At 40.0% G+C, this 24,667-nt stretch overlaps 1 protein-coding gene across 2 annotated transcripts in view; it reads left to right on the top strand.

The window, feature by feature from the left end:
- The first annotated feature begins 12,591 nt into the window (after positions 1–12,591).
- The window catches only part of phf24 (PHD finger protein 24), a 31,935-nt gene continuing 19,859 nt past the window's right edge, over positions 12,592–24,667 (top strand). Inside the window, exon 1 of one of the 2 annotated variants that reach the window (XM_051413379.1) lies at positions 12,592–12,911. The gene's annotated coding sequence lies outside the window, so the exon portion shown is untranslated. The remainder of the gene's footprint in view (positions 12,912–24,667) is intronic. The other variant, XM_051413380.1, reaches the window with a different exon arrangement.

Here is a 24,667-nt window from a genome sequence, read left to right on the forward strand (position 1 = left end):
GATGGGGAAAAGTGCAGCCGTCTAACCGTATGATGTTATTTAGAGTTATATTCAAGTGGCTGTCTAACTTGCCTCCACAATCCATTCAGCAGCCTTATACAGACAGATTGCGTAGAGCCAGTGGGCACAAGGGAAGACAGATTACATAGAGTAGCAATAAAGCAGCTTCAATGAAATACCAAATAAAACTTTAAGGATGAAGCAGAGAGAGATGAACAGTTGTGTACTGCTGTATGAACTCAACCTCAAAAAAACAGATGCCACGATATCGCAAACTCAAAATGTCACAGGTGAAAAGATAGACCCGCCTGTTCCTGCTGGAGGTTTAAAGATGTGAAGAATTTAAAGCACCACTGACATATATTTGTCCATAAAAAGCTTAAAACCTGAGATATTCCAAGTCATTTATTAATCAAAAGTCATGAATTTATGATGTAAGTGACAAAAAAAACTCTCAAGGAGGAAGTCCTTATTTGGATATTATTTGTGCATGTTCGTAAATCAAAACAACTATGTCGCTATAAAGTCTGACAGTTTATTGCTATAATTCAACTGTCATCACAGGTTATATTGTTCATACACGTCATAAGCTTTATCCTTTTTCTACCAAAGGAAAAACAATATATTCAGGATTTAAAGACAATAGATGTTACTTCCAACACATTCTTCAACCAACCAAAATTCAAGGCCCAGCAACATGGCGGATGCCTCACCTAGTGCGCACCCTTCTTAATCAACTTAAATCTTCTGCACATGACTCGATATTATTATACTATTTATAAATCCCCCCTCTTAACCTTTTGACCATCATGTATCCATTTTGGCAACAGCCAGAGCGGCATCGCCCAAGAAACAAGACATCCATAACAGTGCATCTGCGATAAGTGGCAGTCCATTTCCTTTCACATTAGGGCTCGGCCAAAGGGAAACGTTTTCTTTTTTCCTTTTTCTTTTTTTCCGCCTCTCATTGTGCACAACAGCATATCCGTCTTTCATCTAACCCAGTGACTCGATCAATTATGCATGCAAGCTAAGCACGCCTTTCTTACTCAAGTACATGAGAGCATCACGGCTGGTATTGTGAGGCGCCAAGGTGTTTGTGTATAATGACCCGGTGTCGTCATTATCCTTTATTTCTCTCCTGCTTTGTGGTCAGACCTTCCTCTCTCACGTTACAAGTGGTGAGAGGAAACTTTGGAGCTCATTCACTCGTTTGGTATTTTGACCAGATGCGTGGCCTTAACATCAACCCTTAATGTGTCCTAAAATAGATTTTAGTGATTGTGCATCCTTAAAAGCCATGCTCATTGAAGCTGAAAAGACTGCTACAAAGAGATCTGCCAGCCACCGCGTATCCTGGCATTAATGACAATGTTAAAGGCCTTGAAAACCTGCCTTTTACTATCAGTGATGGGGTTCTCTAATGAACAATTTTGCTGGTTTCACATGAGAGATGACTGTATTTGTGATTTTGTCTTTGCTCTTCTCACTGGTTTAAAGTGGATGGAGCTCTGGTGGAAAAAGGTAATGATGAAAATGAAGATTTAGCCTTATTTTAATTCAAATCCGATGACAGTGTGAGGCTGTGTGCGTACAGTATTTTGCAAAGCCACTGTCAATCAAATCTGATCCATCCACACACCCACACTGCCCTGATGAAGCAGACGATGTTTTTAAGCAGTTTTTGAGTGTATTTATTTTATTTTTAACCTTTGAGTGTTGCCTGTTTGGTTATGAATATTTAATATCATAGGGAATTTTTAAAAACCAGGGGCTTTAATGTCACTCACTGAAAGAATAAATAATCATAGTAATAGATTTAGGTGCTCCCCCCCTTGTGTATCTATCTATTATCTTTTTATCTATTTGTTCATGTATTTATTTGGGAAAGCAACAACTATTGGATAGATTATGAATTTTGGTACAAGCATTCATTTCTCCTTCAGGATTATTGGAATAACTTTGGTGATTCCCTGACATCAGGTCAAGGCTCCTCTTTTCCGGGAATGCCTCCCACAAGATTTTGGAACCTGGCTGCAGGAAATTGTTCCCATTCAGCAGCAAGAGCGTTAATGACATTGGCCACAGATGTTGGGCAATAAGGCCTCATGGTTAACTTGCAGTTCACCACAAAGTTGTTGGATGGAGTTCAGGTCAGGGCTCTGGCCAATTCCTCCACACAAATAATTTCATGCTGTAGCATTAAAGGACCAGTGTGTAGGATTTAGTGGCATCTAGTGGTGTACATGCAGATTGCAACTCACTCGCTTCACCCTCCATTTCCAAGTGCAGAGGAGAAACTATGGCTGCGGTACAGAAACTAGAGTGACTGTTTGGTTTGTCCGTTGTGGGCTGTAGAAACTTGGAAGGCATCTGTACATAAAAAGGGTTCATTCTTAGGTCACAAAAACATTAACATATACATATAATGATTCTTATAATCAGATGATTCTACACTAATGAAAACATAGTTCTGAATATTATAGTGTATTTCTTCCAATAGATCCTAAATATTACACACTGGACTTTGGAACTAACTAGGCTTTAATCATGTTGGATTTTTTTCCCCTTAACGTTGTCTAATTAAACTGTCAAACAGTAACATATAATATATCAAAACTAAATACCTGTCAAATTGTAATAAACACCAGAGGACTTCATACACAGCTCCAATTAGCCAGCCTACTCAGCCAGACTTCTCTGTTTGTTTCCATGTAATAGAGTTGTAGTATGAGATATTTTACTTATTAACATACCCAGTGATTTGGGGAGGCAGCTGTACAGTAATTGTGGAGGATGTGCGGAAGAAAGTAATTAGATCATTGTGACGCTGTGTTTTGCCTGCAGCTGTCTGTTTTTCATCAGTTTTTCTAAATGGGTTTGTCATATCCCTCCTCCTCGGTCCGTCCAATTAAGTTTTTATTTGTGTATGATAATTCACTGAGCATTGAACGATGGCAGTTTTAATATGCACTGGACGTTGCAACGGATTCCACACAATGCACGCTGGGTGCTTTTGACTCAAATAGCATTCAAATTAAGGAGGAAACTGCTAGGTGGTGATTTCAGGTGATGGAGTATCTGTGAGATGTCGCTCAAAGTGTGTTGACTGACTTTTGGTTAGTTTGTATGTTTTCAGACTGCTAACCACATCCTGTCTATTGTGATCTCCCCCCCCATCAGGTGCGTCTGAAACATGGGATTTCCATTACAAGAAGGGGTCCTATCAAATATTAAATTGTGCTAAAATGCTCTGTTGGGCTGCTGCCATGGAAATATGGACTGTCATTTGTACTCGGAACATTATCTACTTCTGATTTCTGAGATCTGGATCGCAAAAGAGGCGGGGAGGAGGGTTCTTCTATGCGCAGCTAATGGCTTTTCCTTTCATTACTACCTTCCTCGGAGCGCACAGAAATTATCCTCCATATATTAAAAGATGAAGATGTCAGGCCATAGCTTCTCTTAATAGGCAAGAGAAAGAAACCTTTCTCTCTGTCTGAAAACTTCCAGGGGTTTATATTCTCAGTTGAGGCTGAACCTGACTCTGCCCCGTCGTCTGTGGTGGTCTCAGATGTTGTTTCTGTTTCTGTCACTTCATGTCTAATTAATTAACCCTGCCAGGTCCTCTCAGAGCCCTCAGCAGCAGAAGCAGGTTACCTTGGCAGCCGGATCACACTTTACCTCTGTGTGTGCTGGAGCGAGCAGAAAGTACTCTAAGGGTGATGGTGGAGTAAATAAACGTCTCTTCTTTACTCATTCCAACATTTCTGTTTGTAATAGATTCACAATGGTTGTAAGATTAAATGTAAATGTCTTATCTGTGGTGATACATAGTGTGCATATCTTTTTCAATAAGAAAAAATACATTCAGATTTCCCATTTAACATCTCGCCCACTGTTTCCACTTAGCCACCGGCTCCGTTCTTACATCTTGATTCGTGACAGAACCGCACCGACGAGCTTTTGATTTGGCCAAGCAAATTGAAAAGTATACAGCCTTCAAATGTAGGCCGTCAATACAAATCCAGGCCGGGCTACATTGAGGGCATAAAAGGAGGATGACTCAGCACAAATCCATCCAAGCCTTCAGGTGTAAAAAACAAAACAAAACACTGGAGATGAAGAAAACTAAATTTGGGAATGTTCCAAAAAACAGAAGAATAGAAGCATATTTCACTATCAAATCATCTATTTAGTGCATCCCATAATGTAAAAACAAGACATGAATGAGTACCAGCCCTCAGGTACATTATTCAACCTGTATGCCTTCGGACAGATCAATTCTTTATCGGAGACAAAAGCTTGCTCTTCTCCTGAATCTGCTGGGATAATGTGTACTTCTTTCAGAATGGATTGATTATCACTGCCAGAAAATGAAGTTCATTTCATTGCAAATGCTCAGACAAATCTAATATGGATCCATAAAGTCTCCCTCGGATGTATTATTGTCTGAGCAGATTTCTGGTACAATTTGAAGAGATCCCGAATGTGTGGCTCTGCGGTTTCTATTCACAAATATCAGCTCCGGAGTTCTAGTTTAAAGGAATTTAAATCCCTGAATGAAGTTGCATTTCCTTTAATGATTACAATGTTGTTAGTAACAGGTAATACTCATCCCTCAAAATGTGTTTAATGTCACCCATATCTTCTCTCATCCAATTTATTTCCCAAGCCTGGCATCTTGATAAAATCTACAGCGCCAAGTGCTCACATTTTGAAAATACGTAACTCTCTGTTCACAGTGGGAGATAAATGAGGTAAATTTTCTTGCTGCGCTCGCAGGAGTTACAGCCTGTCCCTATTACTCCATCCAGGCCATAAATAGGCAGAAACCTGTGACACATTTAATTAAACTCAAAAGCTCAAGCTGTCAGACATTGTATTTGGCCCTCCCTCCTTTCAGTCCTAATGGATGCTTGTGGTCCATAATGCCTCAGTGCCAGATCCACTGTGTCAGCTCTGGGGAGCGATGCTGAATAATGGGGCACTGTCAGATCTGCTAATAAATCTGCATCTTCAGACGAAGACGTCAAATAGTCTGAGGAAAGTAAAACATCTCCTAATCATTAATCAACCTCCAGGCATTAGGGGAAATGACCGTGCGCATTTTAAATTCAATTAGAAAAAATGATAAAATTGTGTAACACGTGATGGGCAATTTGCTAAACCAAGACGTAAACAGTGCTTCGTCTCTCAGAGCAAATCCTCGGATCGGGTTTGACGAGGAGGAGAAAGGATGGTGTTTGGACGAAGCTTTGATTTAATGAGAATGCTAGAGGAGCATCAGATGGCAGGTAGCATCTGGACAAAATCACACCAACTGTGCTTAGTCAGGAGGTAAGCCACATGTCGCCAAACGAGCTCCACGATGTGACAAAGAGCAGCTGTGCTCCAGATTAGTCAATGTTCTTCATCCCTGCTTTGTCATGCTCTTCGGCAGTGATGGACAGGTAGATAAGAGATTAGCATTTGGCAACAGTCTATCGGATTTCAGTGCGAGGATGGAAATCCAATTACCACTTCATTCTATCATATCATTCAGGGGTGTGTGTGAGTGTGGGGTAAACTACTCCAGAGGACAACCACATTAGAAGTAATCTTTAAGGGGACAAACACTTAATTTAAAGCTACAATAACAGTCAATAACAATAAAGAAATATTATGAAGCATCTTTAGCTTCTGTAATGGGATGTATTTCTGAGTGCAACTAATGCGTGAGCCGCATGACTCACCAGCAAGCATGGAGTCTCGGGACCGTCGTAGTGAGCAGGATAGCATAAACACCGGCCATCTTTTGTTACTGTTGCTTTGTTCGACAACTATTGGACAACAACGTCTGCATCTTTCAGACATCTACTAAGAGTTTGTGTTCTGTTGTGGACCGCCAGTTCACCTCCACAAGTCCTCTGGAGTCACACTTTATTGAATAAATTCTAACACCCCCAACTGCAGGATGAATCAGCAGGAATAAAACGTAAAGGGAAATAAATATTTATAAAAACATACACATCTTTGTCTTTAAATCTACATTCATCTATTGTAACAAACATGGAAATGCACAGTCCATACCACAGGTCTTTCTTTCAACAAAGAACTAATTGAGCAAACATATTAACACTGTCAGTAACACGATCCAATTAGCTACCTTTATAAGCTATTGCTAAATAGCCACCAATAGCATTAACAGCTGTTTAATTACCAGTGTAGAAGAAACTTTGGGAGTTCAGCCCCAGACTCGAGAGCTGTCTCTAGCGGATGAAAGCAACGGCGACGTTAACTCTTGTTTCTATTTCTATCACCGCCGAACGTGGTTTCTCGCCCACAGGACAGCGCCACGTCTTCCTCCTCACATGCTGGACTGAAGGCAGATTGGACGCTAGTGACTCACTGTTGCTTCTTGAGGTACAAAGGGGTATTATGAGAAGGCCCGGGGCTAGCTGGTTAGCATGCAGTAAAGTAGCTATCTCTGCAACACAATACAACACACATTCTGGTTACCCAGAGATGCTGCTATTTCATATAGGTGCCATATATTACACATGCATTAATGTGCCGTCTTAACCCTGACTGGAATGTTTTCATTATATGGCTTATACAAATGGCAGTTTGTGCAGCTGTCACCCGCTTCTTGCAACAGCTAATATTAATGGCAGTAATTTATGGTAATGCCATCACGCTGGTGGACAGAGATGACCAATTTCATGTACCACGCTGCATTTTAACCGTCACTTAGTTTCCAGCTTTCAGAGAAGTATTGTTTAAAGCATTAGAAAACACTGTTTATTTTAGTCTGCAATCTGCTATATCCTATTAACCTGTATCCCTGATCGGAAGCTTTAAGTATATGAGCTATAGAGCGAGTACATGTTGGATACAGTTTGACAATTTTCATCTGGAAGAAGAAGGAGGTGTATGATATTCACAACCACCTCCCCCTCAGATATTTGAGTACCTACGGCAACACATTTTGCTCATGTTGATGAGCTGTTTACCTTGAAATGGCTTGTGGTTTAAGTTTTTATTAGTAATACTTGCAAATTAAGGTCAGAAACAGGAGCTGGTAATGTGTGTCTTCATTTCTACTGAAATGGCTCATACATGTGGAATATTACCATGGAAACAGAAACCAAAAAACAAAATTGAGATATTCAAATTAGCATATTTGGAGTCCTGACAGTTTGAATATGAGATTGTTTCTGCTCACAAATGCCAGACAAAACAGAAATCTTTAAAGGGATGCTGGGCATCCCAGATAATAAGCATAATTGCCCAAGTTTTAACTTTAGTGATAATTTGTTACGTTTTACAATATATATGAAACAGCAGGGAAGTTTAATCAACACAAAGTACATTTTCTATGACAAAGTGTACAGGCTTGACGGCAGTTACTGTCATTCTTCTGAGAAAGAAACTTGTTTAAGACAATGTTGTCTGACAGACTGATGCAGTTTCTAGAAATCTTAAAGTCACACATTAAACTTTGGAACAGAAAATTGGCTGATTTGGACTGAATCTAAATCAGTTGCAAGACTGAACGGTTGCCTGGCAACAGTGTTGGTATTGGCATCAACAGGTTTTTCCAGCCTGCAGCCTTTAAAGCCATGCTTAGGGAGCTTACGCTTGATATAATGTATAAAGCATAGATTTCTGAATGAAAAATCAATATTAGTTAACTTCATGATATCATTAGTATCATCATAATACACAGTTATTAAGGCAAAATTTACAATACATGAAAAATCAACGCATTGGACAAAGACAGCAAAAACAGTCAAGCGTTAAATATATTTAGAATTATTTTTAACGTTGATAGTGAATTTCTGAAACATCCCTCCATCTTTCTCTCCTAGTCCACATTGTGTTCAGACACAAGGCTGAGTCATCCTCCAGTTAATCTGATCATGCCGGAACATCAAACAAAGCTGAGTCCACAGCATTCACTCCAGTTGATCCTGAACCCCTGCAGCCAAGATCTTACTACAAAATGTTGAATAAATGTTTGAATAATGTGACTTAAAAGAACCCTTATTATTCCCCAAAGAAGAGCAACTTCACCTTCATCATTTTGCATTCACAGCTGTTGCTGCCTTTGGGCGATGAGTATGTGTGACCTGTGGATCTTTGACTTTCTTTGCTTGGTGCTTTTTGTTCAGCTGAGCTATGTGAGCTGATTAAAAAGTTCGATGTCCAGAAATAAAAAGAGTCAGACATGTATAAACATCACTCTCAAAATGTATGCTGATCAAAATGATCCAATAAAGAGCAGGACAGAGCCGCTAACATTAGCCTATTCCCTGATAGCATTCTGGGCTGCTCTTCCACACAGTGAGGAAATATAGTGGATGTGCTAGTCGTTATTACGCAACCTGTAACCCTGCAGAATAATACACTAATGAATATTTGCCTACTATTTGCTGGAAGTAGGTTAAAGCCACTTAGCTGCACATGTTAATGGTTGCAGCTTATGTTAGAGAAGATAAACCCACTGTTTCGTTCGTTCCTTTCACGTTTGCTTTCGTGCACGTTTGACACCATGCTCCAAACGCTTTTACACCAGGGCCATGCTCACTGCTTCAGAACTGACGTCCTATTTACAGTTGCTAAGCTATGATTGGACAGCATTGGATAGCAACTGGTCAATTGAGTGTTTGCAGCAGGAAAAAACTAAAGACAAATATCAAAGTCAAGAGCAATTTATAGAGTTTATATCCAATTGCGTAACCTGCATATAAAACCTTGCATACATAACAGTTTATTTATTTAAGCTATTATTGTCCCAGTTTTATATTTGGTTCGGTAAAGGTGGTATATATGCTTGTCCTAGCCATCATAAATATATAGATCATTACTGTAACTTGCACGACTCTTACACAACACTTGAATATGCTTAATGATGAATGAGAAAAAGTACTTGTCTTCTTTATTCTCTTTAAGTGTCCAACCAAAGGGAATACAATGGTGTTTGTCCCTTCGGTGTTCACTAACATATTCAGCCTCTTTGATGTGAAAGCGCCTGATCCAAGAGGACGTGTGAGCGCTGTGTAACACATTGTGAAAAAAAATCTGGTACGGTGACTGAGGTCATAGGATTGGAGACAGGTGTCATGCTGAAATGAATGTTTTCCCTGAATGCAGCCAGACACCAGTAATGCTGTGAAGAAATACAACCACAATAAGGGAAGTGTACATGCTGTATGTACATAAACCCATAGTAATTCATGAATAATTCATGACTGAAACAGGAGTGTTTTGGAATGAAATATGAGAATAGCGTATACAAACCTACACTGGATGAAAACCTCCCCCCATACCTGAGAATAGTGAGTGAAACATGACCCATGTCAAATGAAATGTGATAATGAATGAATTACTGTACATTGTTCATGCTTAAAGGAAAAGTGTTACGATCTTGTGACGTAACAGTAGCATCACCCGTGGTTGGAATTTCTTAATATTTATATTCATTAAGAGCTTGCTCATTTCATGGAATTTAATCCAAATAAGCCAAAATTGGAGCACAGCACAGCTCTGTCCCGCGGGGCCTGTCACCTCCTCTGCTTCCTCTAGTAGCAGCATTAGGGATTTTAAATGAATTAGTAAATCCTGTGCAATCCAAACAGTGTTTTCAGAAAGAGGAAGATATGTAATGTTGTGGTGCTAATTTATGTAATAGTATGTTGTCGCTAATGATGTTAAAGGAATAGTTTTGAGAAGGACACTTATTTGCTTTCTTGCTGAGATTTGGATGAGAAGATTGATACTAACTCTTACCCCCAAAGTATAATAAATAATTTAATGTACAAGATTTCACCCTTACTTCCTATAATATTGTCCGAAGATGTGATTAGTGGGGGAGATTGACATGACAGTTGCTGAATAGGGAGTCATTTCTCTAATTGGCGCGCTTGCATTGAAAACCCTTCACCATGGGAGCAAGAGAGGAGAAAGGTACAATTACTGCTCACTTGAACAGACCAATCAGGGGCCATCAGGTCCATTTTTCTTGTTCCACAGGGCAAGTAATTTTGTGCTGAAAGGGCAGTGATTGCAGTGCTCCAAAGTCCAACACCAAATCCATGGGAATGCTGTCAGAGTAAGAATGTAACCGGACTGTGAATGGATCCTGGTAATAGTGACAGACTGCTCCACTGAGACCATTATTCTGAAAGAGAGACTGAGACCATTGCTATTTACTTTCCCAGCCTGAAATGTTCCGAACGTGGCGTTTCCTCCACCACTTGTCTCCATTTAGAGTCAATTTCTGTAAAAAGAAAAGAAAGAAAGTGAAATCAAAGTTTTAGCATGAACTTTGATGCCTTTTTCTCTCCTTTTAAAGACTCACCTCAAAGTGCATTTTTTTTGTAATATTGGAGACCACACACTGATGCCTGTGTGAAAGGCCATGAGAAACACATACAGATTGTCAGAAAATGAAAAAAGAAAAGAGTATTGTTACAACATTTCATGCGTTTTCAAAGTTGCATTCTTCTTTTAATGTTACTCTTATTGAACAAGAAGTAAGCGGTAGCCAAAATCAATATAGCCAGTGTGTAAGAACAAAACCCATATCCTACTTGTGTTGTAAAGGGTTGCGCAGGGGTGACTACAGGGAAATGTCACAGGCAGGTGGGTGAGGGGTCAGGTTCCCCCTGTGACATACCATAGCTGACCATTTCTTCCTCTCCCCTCCCGCTGAGAAAAGAGGCCAAGCACCTCAAGACCACTGGGTCAGTGTGCACTTACGTCTTCATTAATAATGCATGGCCTTCCATTTGAACCAGCGGGCTGTGAAACAACACAGTGGGACATGCTGTATACAGCCATTCATACATTAACCATATATCCTGCTGTGGATAATGATACTGACTCAGCTTTTACATTTGTGAGCTGTCACACCCCATATACATGTATTTCATCTATGTACGTTTTTATACTTTATGTACAAGGACTAACACATCTATGCTGTAATGTATAGATTTTTAAGGCACCGTTGTGTCAAAAAATGCTGACATACAGATGGATTTCAGGTTTTACTATTCTCCTGGTAGAGGATTATTTATTAGTTTTGCACACGTCACCCTATAAATCAATTTTATGTAAGGTCGATGTCAGAAGGAACCACATGTGTAAGCACACTAAGCAGAGAGTAAGTTATAGTACAACTTTGAGATAATTTTTTCCCCACTTGTTCATTCTGGTGAGATATGTTGGGGCTCAAGCTATTCTCGTTCTATTAATGAAAGGAAAGGAAGAAAAAAATATTTCTAATTACTGAACATAAAATATAACATTGCGGGCAAAATTAATCCCCCTGTATGTTAATATAAAATGAGATAACATATAATTTGGGTGGGAAGTTAAGCTCACTGGCGGACATTATGTTGTATTTGAGACATGCCACTGAAATAATTAGTTGTGTAATATAGTAGGTTGACAGAATATCACCAGCAGTTTTGACAATAAGCAAAAATGCTAAGTAGTTAGTTCCAGCATCTTGAATGTCAGAATTAGCTATTTTTGCCTGTTTAATATCAATGTAAATGACATGTCTTTGGGTTTTGAACAGTTGGTTTTCTAAAACAAGGTATTTGAAGACATCACAATTGGCTCTGGAAAAGCCCTGCATATATGACAGATACTTATATTTGGCCTGTTGTCAAGTGAACATACTGCTAAATGTCAAGAAAATTGTGAAGAGAATTTTTTATTTTAAAAGAAAAACTTTGGATGTCTTATTATAACAGAAGTCAGAGTGACGGTGATCATCAAATCAACAATAATTGGACTGCTGGATCCCATCTGCTGATGATGAAACACCGGTCATATCAATCACAATCAATCACATAATGGGAGGATGATATTCAATATTCCCTGGTGATTAAGGAGAACAACAGAAGTTGTTTTTCAAAAGTAACATATTATTTTATGATCAAAAACAGTGTTTGTTCTTTTGTACAGATGTTTGTATGAGATCATCTTCTTCAGGCTCTCCTCTGCACAGCAGTGCATTTAATCTGTACTGTGCAGATGCAGCTCTGCATGCATAAGATGGCACACATATGCTAAATTCTGACTCCAGGCTCCTCTTGCTGTGAAACATACCCCCCCCCCCCATATACCACAAAATGTGACTCAAATGCGATTGAAAGCTTCAAGCTGCACGCACCCATTCTCCACATGATTCCCTATTACGTCTTAAATTCCTGCGCGAAATAATTGGCTACTGAGGAAACATCGTTCCTAGCGTCATTATTTATTATTTTGGGAACCGGTGGTCCCGGCCAATCAAGACGCTCCAGGTTCAGGACTGATGAGCCCACAAGTTATTAACCTAAATCATCGACTCGTAGGGGTGAGGTGGAGGGGGGAGGGTGGTTGGTGTGGATGGATTTGATTTATAACCACATATGATGGTTATAAATCGGCGATTTAACTTCAATGGCCGTCTGTGAGCCTGCACCAGGGTCTCCTCCTGCCTCAAGCCGGCTTCTGTGTCTCTCCTCGGAGTCTGAGGGAGTAGCTCAGCAGAGGAGGAGGAGGAGGAGGGTGGGAAGAGAGAGAGAGAGAGAGAGAGAGAGAGAGAGAGAGAGAGAGGGAGGGAGGGAGCGAGAGAGAAAGAGAGAGAGAGAGGAAAGGAAAAAGATTTCAGCACCGGAGCTGTCCGCGGCTCTTGGAAGAAGTCTCTATATTCCTGCCAAGGGTGAAGCTGCTTCCGACTGTAAATCTCCTCCGTGGGACGGTTGAGGGGAAGGAATAATAAAGTGCCGTGCCATTCGTCTTTCCGCGGGGCTACCGACCGGCGACTGAAGGCGCACATACTTCATTCGAGCGAAGTCTTGCCATGCTGGACGGCCGGGCTTGAGACAGAAAAAGGATAAAGTCAGAACAGCAGCCTTTTACTCTTTACGGTGAGTCCACATATACAGCCTGCTCTCCAATACACTGCTCTCTGTAATGTTACATAACAAACTGAGAACTGCAGGTGTGTTGGCAAACATTTATCTTTTTCTTTTATTGGTGTTGCAAACATGGGCTGTGACTGGATATGCTGGGAAGCCTCATTACAGATGCTTGTATGGGATGCATATTTAGGTCACCATGCACATGGGTGTGGATGCTACAGGAGTTCACCTCGCTGTCTTTTTCCACTGCTTTTGTTTCCCTTTGCTTTGATAAAGAAAATCAGAACAGAAACTGGGAGTTTCATGGTAGACTATAGTTTGTGCATGTATGTCATTGGGGGGAGTAATTGCCAAAGCACTGGGCTCTTTTTATAATCTCACAGTAAGTTGTATCAGTGAGGGGCCGTGCAACTAATGGCATGGCTGGATAATTGTGAATTGATGCTCCTCTCTGCAGCAGACGTGGTTTGCACTGTCCTCAGCTGCTCTGTCCACTTTTCCCAGCACACTGTCCCACAGGGGAGCGCTGCTGTCCATTAAGCCCTCCATCACTCTTTGTTTTCAACCCTATAGTTGTTATACTCTAGCCCTTATACGTCCACAAACAAGCCAATTTTGGTGTTATCCTTGGAGGGAGTCCTGCTCCTCAGCCTGTGACAGATCCCTACAGCCTGAGCTGCTTCACTGCCGCCTGCTCTGTGCTTATTGTCAGACTCTCTCAGAGCGTTTGGCTGGCACGGGCTCTCTGCCTGGCAGCGCCTCAATGCCAACGTGATGTCTCCTGCCTAACGATGCATTGAGATTTAAATTCCTCCTCCATTCAGGCACTTTTTTTCCTTTCTTTTTTTCCCCCCGATCCGTTCACAAGCTGAATTTGAAACCCCCGTATGCATTTGTTGAGCCTTGAGCATGTTATGCTGTTTTGTGGAGAATGTTGTTGGGCTCATTCGAGAGTAGAGGCAATGAAATGCCAGAGGGAGAGTTGTTACTTCATGCACAACAACAGTATGTTTCTTTCACAAGACATGAGGAATGACCAGTGCAGACCAGGTGGGAAGCAAGAGGACCGTACTTGAGCTCTTAGTATGTGATTTATTTGGCTCTGTGTGTCCAAGTGCACGTACATCTGAGTGTTTTAAATAGCTGTTAATGATTCCACTCACTCGCTATTACAGGGATCAGGGTGAACTCGTTAGTGTAATTAGTTCCAGGTCTTTGCCTCCCTGGTCCGTGGGTGAGATCTTCGGCTAAAGGGGGATTCATTCCCATGAAAAGGCATGCTTTGTGGGGCTTCCATTCAAAAAATCCCCCCCACCCATCCCTCTGAAACAAGGAATTGAAAAGGATGGCTGGTTGGGATTCTAATCAGCACATAACACTGACATCCAACAGCTTTGGGAAGGGAATCATACATAACATTACAGTACAACAGTATACATAACATGCAAGATACAGATTAGCATCCTGTTCATGCTTTATATTTTAGAAAATGTATCATTACATAACAGTGTGTCGGACAAATATGGCTTGAAAACGGAATCTCCTAATGATCTGTTATCTAGTAGGATAAAAAGAACTATAAAACTGCAGATTTAAAGGGACATACGGCTGTTTTGTTGTTATGTAAAGCAGTGGTTCCTATCCTAACCTGGCCATCTTCAACTCAACGGGTCCCAAAGATAAAGTTAAGATGTCAAAAGATGGTTAAAGCAAAAAAAGAAACTATTTGTGTTAGACATCTTTTTACTTTGATCCAAGTTGCTCTTTCTTGTGAAGCACTGAATACATTTGCCTCTGGCATACTCAGTAAATAAAGCAAGCAATTGGTTCATTGATTAAATGAGTACAAATTGTTTTTGGCTTTAAGGGGTCACGAGGCGGAACGCTGGGGACCGCATTTTATTCTAAGCATTGTGTTGATACAGTTTACTGAAAAGAAATACCCTGAAAAAAGAAAACTACTTTTTTTAGGCTGTCTTGCCAATTATGGATTAAACTGTCCATGGCCAGTGTGGATTAAGTGCTTTTTCATTCCTCTAATAAGACACTTAATTAAGTTTTCTTTGGAGAATGTTTGCCATCTTAAGGTCCGCCTTTAAAGGTGAAGTTATTTTAGCTAAATTGTTGAACATGGCCATCTGTCACGTAATCACGGTGACCTTCCTCAAAGCAATATCCTCTCCGGGTTTTCTCAGTGGCACCTGCCCAGCCAAATGTACCTCTCATTACAACAGTTCGGGTTATATAAACTACTGAAATAATAATATATTTCAGCAAAAGAAAGGACTGTGGAGCGGCCGCGTGCCGACATTGATATTTCCCAGTACTTGTGGACTATTTCCCGTAGACTGATAAATGGCTGTTATATGAGCTCTGTAGATCTCAATAACATCCCCATGGTGACACTTGGGCAGAAGAGGACTGAATACTAATATAGACCTTAAGGTGTCCCTGTTGGCCTCCCATACACTGCTGCTTACAGGAGAAAATGGATCCAATTCAAACTAAAGATTAATTTCCTGTTTAAGCACAATATACTCAGCTCTTGCCACCAGTCTGTGCAACAATAAATAGATTATTGCATTATTTTTCTCATTTGTCTAAGATTCATAACCATCACAAAACAACTTCAGGTGGAATTAAGTCGTGATGGCGTGTCAGTCCAGTATGTTCGATGCTCTTGTTGTTGTGAACTGATATAGTGGGAGGAGTGTGTTCTGCCCGCCATGGTCTGGTAGTGTTAAATTAATGAGCAAACTGTGGACGGACTACAAAAGGATTATTCGAGAGCAGAAAAATCACAAGGATTTGAAGTGCACTTCTGTGCCACCTCCCTCAGAAATTATCAATATTTAATTAAACCAAGATGCTCCTGAAAGCTTCATCATCTGAGAGCTTGTTACACTCAATTGCTGACACAACTCAAGGGCTTGAATGCATATTGAATTTGAAATCTTTATTAGACTCATATGTAAAAAAAAAAGTATATAGCCTACAGTGCCAGAGAAACTAGGAAATTAACTTAAGGATGGACTTCTCCGGGGTTTCCTCTTTGGAATATGAATGAATGTAGGAAAATTCTACATCTTGTCACATAAGACATAAAGATGAGTGAACTGCCAATAGACAAGAATACTCTGTCGCAGTGCAGCTTGACAGAATAACATTTTCTCAGCCATATATGTCAGGTTCTGCCCCAAGGAGTGGCCCTGTTTTCCTTCTCTTGGTCCAGATCTTTTTTTATCCAGGGGCATTTAAATCATTCAGAGGGGTCCGGGAAGGAGAGCAGAGCAGCAGAGGCAGCTGCTCCTGCAGGAGCCCAGTGAACGTCAAGCCTGAGGGAGTTTTATCCCGTCCTCCTCAGCCTGTATTGCCCTCAAATGTAATATGAAGGGTGACTTTGGGTGACTGCTGAGCCTTAGTGGGATCTCTTTTTTAATATGTTTGGACTTGAAAGAACATTTGCCATTCATCACAACTTGTGTCTGGTTTTTGTAGTTTTGGCTGTCACTTTATGTATGAATAGCATTGTGGTCACCAAACTGCAACACAAGCTGCCAAACATATTGTAAACAAATTGATATTTTAACTACAGTATCTAAACAACTTTTTGTGGAGCTAAGAAAATATCAGCTTGACAGAAGATTTGTTAACTGAACTCTTTACTTTCGTTAGTCAACGTTCTCTGAAAAGGGATATAAAAAGAGCAAGACATTGTTTTTGAACACGCAAGCTAGCCTACAATTTGGAAGTATTTACTGTGCGGCTAACATTAAGCTAGCTATCTTCGTGTTAGCCCCAAAGTTAGCCACGCAGCATTCCAAAGCCCTCTCAGTGCTGTGGGGTTCACACAACTTTGAACTAAAGCAAATGGTTAATGTGTGTCCTGTAGGTTTATCAGAAGAGAGCTAAGAACGCATAACATATAAAAACAACAACGTTGAAGTTAGCGGGAGAGGTTAGCTGCCCCCTTTCCAGTCCCAGCGCCAAGCTAACGTGTGTACCAGAGCAGTCTGTAACTGCAAGTCAAACTAATATCAATCTATCAAAGTAACAAAGTATTAGTGGGTTTAGTATATATATATATTTACTTCAAATTAATTAGGCCCACTGAAAAACATCGCTGTAATTCATTAGGCCTTCTTATTAAAACATTTAAATGTGTTTTTAAATTGTGATGGATGTTTACTTTACAGTTTGGAGAATTTGTACAAATAACTGTATTTTAAACCCGTCTGATTATCGGACTGCTTATGTTCCTCGTCCTCTCAGGTATATTTTTAGCATTGTCAGATCATAGCAATTAACATGGTAAGTACAATGTTAATATAAGGGCAGGAATGACAGCCAAAATCTCAGAAATAAGACTCTCTTCAGTGAGTGTCTTTGCTGTAGGTATTCACTAGAGTGCTGGTATTATGGATAGAAAACCCATCTCTCTTGTGAGCATGAAGTGCATGCAGGTGTTGAGCGGCACAAATATTCCTGTCAGTCAGGCAGGGATAGGGCTGAGCAGTTTGACAGGCTCGTGGTCAAAAGCTTTTGGATCTCAGACTTGCAAGGCAACCAAGTGGCAGCTTACTCATCGCTATCATATAAACTGAGGTATCAAAGCCAGCCACTGACCCATTTGTGTCAGACTCGACTTGTGCACGGAGAATAAAAAACGTAACACCCTTATTTAAAATTCATAAGTTAACCTGAAAGTGACAAGGTCGTCTGTGTGCTCAGATGCGTCCTCATCAGCAGTGCTTCACTTCCTGCTCGGTTTGAAGAATGCAAACCATTGTTCCCTCTTTGCTTTTCTGATCTATATATATATATTTTTTGTTCTATAGTGGAGAAATGAGATTATGACTTAGACTTGTGAGTGCTTGACTTTCAAAGGATAATAACATTTATGCTATTTATTGCTGGGATTGATTTGATGGAGTGTACGAAGACCTTGGGGCTTGTAATAGCACTTAGCTTATTGTTATTGTTTCTTATTTTTCCCCTACTGTTTATGAAGCCTTTTCACTTTGCCGGCCATTAAAGAACAATTTGCTTATTGTTGATTATCTCATTTCAAATGGTCCATTATCTGCACTGCGCAGTAATTGTGGATCCAGCTGTGGCAGCAGCATTTAACCAATATATCAACCATACCATTATTTTAAGCCTTGCCTTCAAGCACGCAAAAGCTTTCAAACTTGCCTTTTCCCTTGGTTCATGTGAAATAGGTGGCAGTTTGCAAGCTGATCCTCGCAGGCATCTCTGGCATCTAAAGGCTGTCACTGTCCAATGTCTGTGCCAGCGCTGCTCTGAGCCGGAATGGGAAGGTCACTTTAGTGGATAATTAAGTCTCTATAATAAAGACTGTGCCATCTTGTATTGTGAGCGCCACATAACTTGTATTTATAGTGCATGTATGAGCTGTTTGGGAAATTGTGCTCAGAGATTTTAATATATTCAAGAGGTTCAAACTATATTCAAGCTAGTATTTATCTGACAATGTTAATGTGACTAATGTGTCAGTCAGTCCATCACTTTGGTCCGGACAGATGATGTAATTGATGCCATGAAATGTTGTAGATATTCATTGTTTCTAGAGGATGAAACATACTACTTTGATGATATCCTGACTTTACCACTAGGACCACCATGAGAGTAGTCTGACTTGCACGAAGTAGGCTGTTGGGTTTGAGCCTGGCTGACTATTTCAGTTGGAATTCTCCTCCCCTTCCATTATCTGAGTGTTACCATTTTACTGTTGCTGCATCCTGGCCTTTGCCCTGCCCAAGACAGTTGTGATTGGTTTAAAGAAATACAAACAAGCCAGCATTTCCCCTCCATGATAATGCTAATGAGTTTAGCCAGACCTTTGTGCAGCCCTGGCACTGTGCTAAAACAAAGTGTAGAGATGCAACTATGTGCTAAGGGAAGGTGATGCGAGGGGGTTACATTCAGCAACGATACAGCTAGATGCCACTACAACTCTTGACATATTTTAACAACCTGTTGGATGGGTTGTCATGAAATTTGCCCCCTATTTCCTATGGTTTACATAAGACGTTCCCAGGGGGTCAGCCCAATGGTCCCACAGCCCTATGTGGGTAGGGTTCAGGTTAGGGGGATAAAATCTGATACAAATTTATGAAAAAGGAAATGTGGGAACGTTGAGCCTAATTTTGGAAAGAAATCTTAGAAATGTGGGAACTTTGGGAACATAGGGCCTAATTTTGAAAAAAAATCTTAGAAATGTGGGAACATAGGGCTGTGGGAACATAGGCACGCTCCCGTTCCCAGCCCTCGTCAATAGTGGTCTTGCCTTCTTAGATGCTGACAAAGAAGTAAAACTCCCTGCATTTTACAAGCAAAATAGCAACGATCCAATTGTGTTCTTTCTTTCTCTATTCTATTGTAGTAATTCTATCATGCCTTCAGACTTATCAAGGCAATGATTTTGATGATGTCAATTCCCCCACAAAGGGCAGAATATACTCCAATATGGGACTCGGAGCAGGGATGCACACTTCTGTACATTAGGTGTAAGCATACAAGGACATGCTCATACCTATATAACACATATACATATAGTACTGTACTGTTGAGAGGTTAAGATAAAGTACATACTATATACAATTATCGCAACACTCCTGGTTCGATTCCACCAAGGGATACTTTGTGAGAGTGTGATACTACAGCAGGTAGATTTGGGGGATTTTCTGGCTTGTAAACTCTCTATTATTTTCTCTTTTCCCTGTTATCTAAAAACCAATCCAAACTACTCCTGCATTAAAATAATGGGACCTTTCAGCCTAAGCCTGTCTGTGCTAAACCCACTGAGCTGATTGTCATTCCTGCAGTTAGGATAACAGTATTCCACAGGCCTGCATATGTGTATTTTAATCATTGTATATTCACATCATGTTGCTCTCATTTATTAGACTGCAGGAGGGCGTTGTTACTAGGAAGACTGACCTTTTAAATGAAGTGGTTGTCCTTGAGGAAGACAATCTGTGTGTCTAAATGTTTCCACAGAGGAAGGCTTGTCAGTTATACGTGAGTCTAGTAAAAGCTCTTTTTTCCAACGATTTTTCATGTTTGTTGTTTGTTTTCTGACCTGTAACTGCTAATTGTCCAACTCTGAGCACCTCCTCCATTTCTGTTTTGCACAGTGGAAAAATACCGTCCATCAACAACACACTTGAGTGATTTTAGTAAGCATGTTGGCAGCTTTGGAGTATACTTCATGTTGTCGTTTCTTTCCAGCGTGGACATGCGACTTACCCAAAGCATGGTTAAAATGTGTCTGATGGGACACATTTCTAATAATAAACCACAACCCGCTGCAGGAGTGCTATGCTTCATGCTGACATGACCTTTGACCCCGCTTTAGAGAGACTCCAGACATAATAGATATTAAGTGCGGAAATCAATGGAGTATCACTTTGCCTCAGCTTTGTCTGCATAAAAGGAAAACAAACTAGAACAAAGAAATAAAGGAGCGTTCAATTTTTATTTTTGTGTAACTGTGACGTCATTTCACCATTTCACTCTAGGAGGTCTTTTTGTAATTGTTTAAATGTCTGAAACCAGAGACAGTGCTATGCAATACAGATGAGCGTTGTATCCTCTGCAGTCTATGAAGCCAGTCCACCAGCAGCCGGAGAACATAAGGCCCGACAGACTATTAGAGTCTTAGCCAGGGAGTAGGAGAGGGGGAATGACTCCCATTTCCCTTCAGATAAATGCGATTGAATTTCACACAAGCACTTATGTAGAGCGTGGATGGATGGGATTGCATTTGAGAGCAAAGACACATGTCCCATAAGTACCATGTAATCAACTTGAATCCATGACAGGCGCCTGTTTTCAATAATGGAATTCACGGTTGTGTCTCACTTAGGTGGAAATGAGACCTAAGTCAGTTTCTGCATCTGCTTTTTTCTTTGCTGCACGGTGTTCTGCATCTTACAGTGTATGATTTCACTTAATGTGTTTAGAAATAGTTGGTGAGGAGTTCTTTGCAAATGCATGAGATGGCAGGTTTCGCGTAGTCCAGCACAACAGCAAGTCAGTCACAATTTTGTCATGTCTGAGTCTCATAATAAATAGCTTATTGCATCTATATGCTTCAATTGATAGCCCTAGCTTTTTTATTGCCATAAAATCAAATAAGAACTGTAACAATAACATTGTAAAAGTCCCATTGTCCTGGCGTTTCAGACAAAGGCTCAGCAGTCTAAAGGTGTTTGCTTTAATAACCAGCAAAAACTCATTGAAATCCTGCATTGAGAGTGAAGTTAATATTCTCTTCAGAGATCAATAAAGTTGATCTTTGCTTATCTTATCTGGAGCCATTTCATTTGGTGAACAGTTGATTTTGAATTGAAGAGAGGCGATGTCAGATATCCAAGGCTGGCTGAGCTCAGCAAGTTGTGGTGATTGTCTGATTCTGCTGTGGGATCAAAAAGCACACATTTCATATGCACGCACAGCAAATGTTAACTCTCTTGGGATTTTCTGTATTCTAAGCTAAATCTGGCATTATTATTGAGGTTAAATCACCAGTCACCCACCGGCTTAAGGGGGTGACCTTTTGGAGGAAGGTCACACCAGCAGAAATCACTAACCAATTTAGGAAATTTGGTTGGGGAAACACCTTATTTAGCCTAAAGTATCCGTAACATTGCTGGAAAAAGGAATATGTATAAAATAAAAAAACATGGGCTGATAATAATTCTGGACACTTTCCATCTTTTTTGATTTTCTGTTTGTTTGGCAACCTTTACATGGTTGATTCTGTTGCCTCTAACCAATATAATGGAAGGGAACAAAGTCTCATCTTTGCTGCACCGACAATTGGACGCCAGTCAACAGTTTTCATAGACTATTTCTTCAGTAGAAAGTTGTTCCAATGAAAACTGTTCACAGTGAGGTCTTCCAAAAGTAACTGGGGTATTGTTTGTGGAGAGACACACTGCTGGTCTTCTGTTAGTGTGAGTACCACAAACAACATTCCATTTACCTACATTGTATTAGGATGAAGACACATATCTCAAAACCTAGAGAAATAAACCCAAACCCATCTGCATGGCTGGATACTAGGGTTAAATGGCCAGTAGCTACAGAGTGGTTACAGGCTCTGTGTGTGTGGAAGAGACAGTGTGTGTGTTAGTACTTTATGTATTATTTTAACCTAAATGTACAGTATCTCTTTCTTGCAATGGTTAAAAATAACCCAATTTGGGTTGTTTTATAACCCAACCACTGGATCAATATTGCACCAGACCAGCAGTAGTTAATTTGACCCAGCAAGATGGGTTGGTCCTTTTTAACCCAACAGATGAGTTAAATATTCAACCCAAATGCTGGTTCAAATTAATTACAATTCTGGGTTGTTTCAACTACATATTTGTTATATGCTCTACCCAAATGCTGGGTCAAATTAACCAATATGCCAGATTAATTCTAACACATTACAGTACAATTACTGTACAACTACAAACCTATAACAAAATACATGCTAGATGTATGCATATATTATGCAATAAACACTTAAACAATACTTGAATCTTTGAAAAAAATTATTATTAGAAAATATCAACAATATAGTGGATTCGAACAGTTAAAATTAGGCAGGTAGTAAAACATTCAGTGCAAAACAACAATTATGAATGAACTGGCTGAACAGTCAACAGGCCAACAGTCAACAGGTCTATAGTGAACATTTTTCAAATTCCTGTTTGGCTGGTATTAAAAAGCTGTCCTTGAGGCCATTAGCTCTACTTGCAAGCAAGTATTCTAGTTTCTAGAGACTTTACCATTTTGGACTCCCCTACTGTCATTTCATAGATTACACTGTTTACACTGTTTCGGGGATTCAATGTCTAAGACAAAGAATGCCTTGAAACAGACATCAATGGCCTGAAGCAGTGCTTCTTGTTCCAAGGCCTGTCCAGCTATGATGACAAAGGCCTGAAATGCACTCTGATCATTTCCCAGCGTCAGGATGTAGGGGTATGGTTTGCATGCCTTGGCCTCATGGAGGTATGTTTATTCCAGGCTAAAAAAGAAAGAATGCAAGAGAGCAAGTGAGAGAGTGCGAGTGAGTAAACCAAATGTCTACCAGCTACTATACAAACACGAAAAGAGCTTAAGCAAAAATACAATTGCTATTGTATTAACTATTCAGATATCACCATGCCAAAACCAATGCAGACTAGCAGCAGAATGTACTCCAATGTGAAGATAACAGCCATTTTATTTAGCATCACAAAATATAGAGAAAACAATCCTCCCTCTCTCCTTATATAATTCATAGGATAAATTGCATACATGCAAATTGTCTATGTTTTTAACGTCACAAGAATATTTGTGGCTGCTCACAGCATAGCCTTCAGGGCACGACTTTCAGTATAACAGTCTACAGCAGTGGTTCCCAAACTTTTATTCAAGGGGACCAGCTTTTTTAAAAACGTAAAAACCATTGCAACCCAATTCATATGAGGTCTTATCTATAAATCCTGAGAAGACCAAATTTGAGCAAAAATGACAATTTTTACTGCCATTTTAACATCATATTCCACCACGTAATAAGTCATACGTTATTTCCCTCCATATTGGTTTTATTGAATGTTGTTTATCTGCCTGTCTGTTTTTTTGTGCCTGTGTTTGTTGTCATTGTTGTATGTTTTTTATTTTTTAACTGTGTTTTAATCTCATAGCCCAACTCCCCTTCACTCAAGTGGCCCTTGTCGTTTGCCAGGCCGCCATTTTAAATAAGAATTTGTTCTTGTATAACGTTAAAGGTGAAATAAAATAAAAAATAAAAATGTTATTAGTATCTACAACAGATGAACCCACCATTTCGAGAAGATAGAGCATAGACTTGATAAATCACTACTTGGTTTTATATTTAAAACATATACACATTTTAAATAGCTTACTGTGGAGTGAGGTAATTGAACCTAAACAACTGCACTCTAACTGAAACTAACAGTCAACCAACTGTCAACTGGAACTAACTGTCAATTAACTGGAACTAGTAACTGTTAACCTCTCACAGTATCTATTGCGGGTCACCACATTACTTAAATAAATGCACATAAATGCATTTAGTCAGACGTTTCAGGTTATCTCACTGATTTTACATACTTTAATCAGTCAAACACTATGTTATGCCTTCACATTTCACATTAAAAACATTCAGGAAAAACAAGCGCGTTCATTTATAGCCGGTGTTTCGGTTTAACCGTGTTAACGGGTGACTTTCTCACGTTTTAAGATACGTTACGAGAGGTTAATACGTCTTCTGAACACAATTGAACTTACATAAATGGTTAGATACTTAGATATTAAAGACAGATGAAAAATTATTAAACTATAAAGTCCTTTTTGGAGAACGTCTATCTGAAAGTCACCAGTTAAACCGAAACACTGGCTAGCAAAGCCACTAACTGACAGCCTGTTGGCTAGTAAACTAGTTAACTGGTGAATCACCTGGCTAGCTAGCAAACTAGCTGGCAAATAAGACTGGCGAACTCAATAAACATGACCATATGCCAACCAACGAGCCTCGACAATATAAATAGATAGATACTACTTTAATAGGTAATGCAACACAGACAATGTGAATTAGATATGTAGTGTGCACAAACCTTTTATTATTTATTTGCCTGGCTGGAAGACCAGTCAGGTTCTCTGCTGTGATGAGCGCTCGGTGTGTGGACTCTGGTGGACTCAAGGTGATGATGTGATGATGTGATGACGTTCGA

This window comes from Dicentrarchus labrax, unplaced genomic scaffold (assembly GCF_905237075.1).
Source record: "Dicentrarchus labrax unplaced genomic scaffold, dlabrax2021, whole genome shotgun sequence".
Taxonomy (NCBI): domain Eukaryota; kingdom Metazoa; phylum Chordata; class Actinopteri; family Moronidae; genus Dicentrarchus; species Dicentrarchus labrax.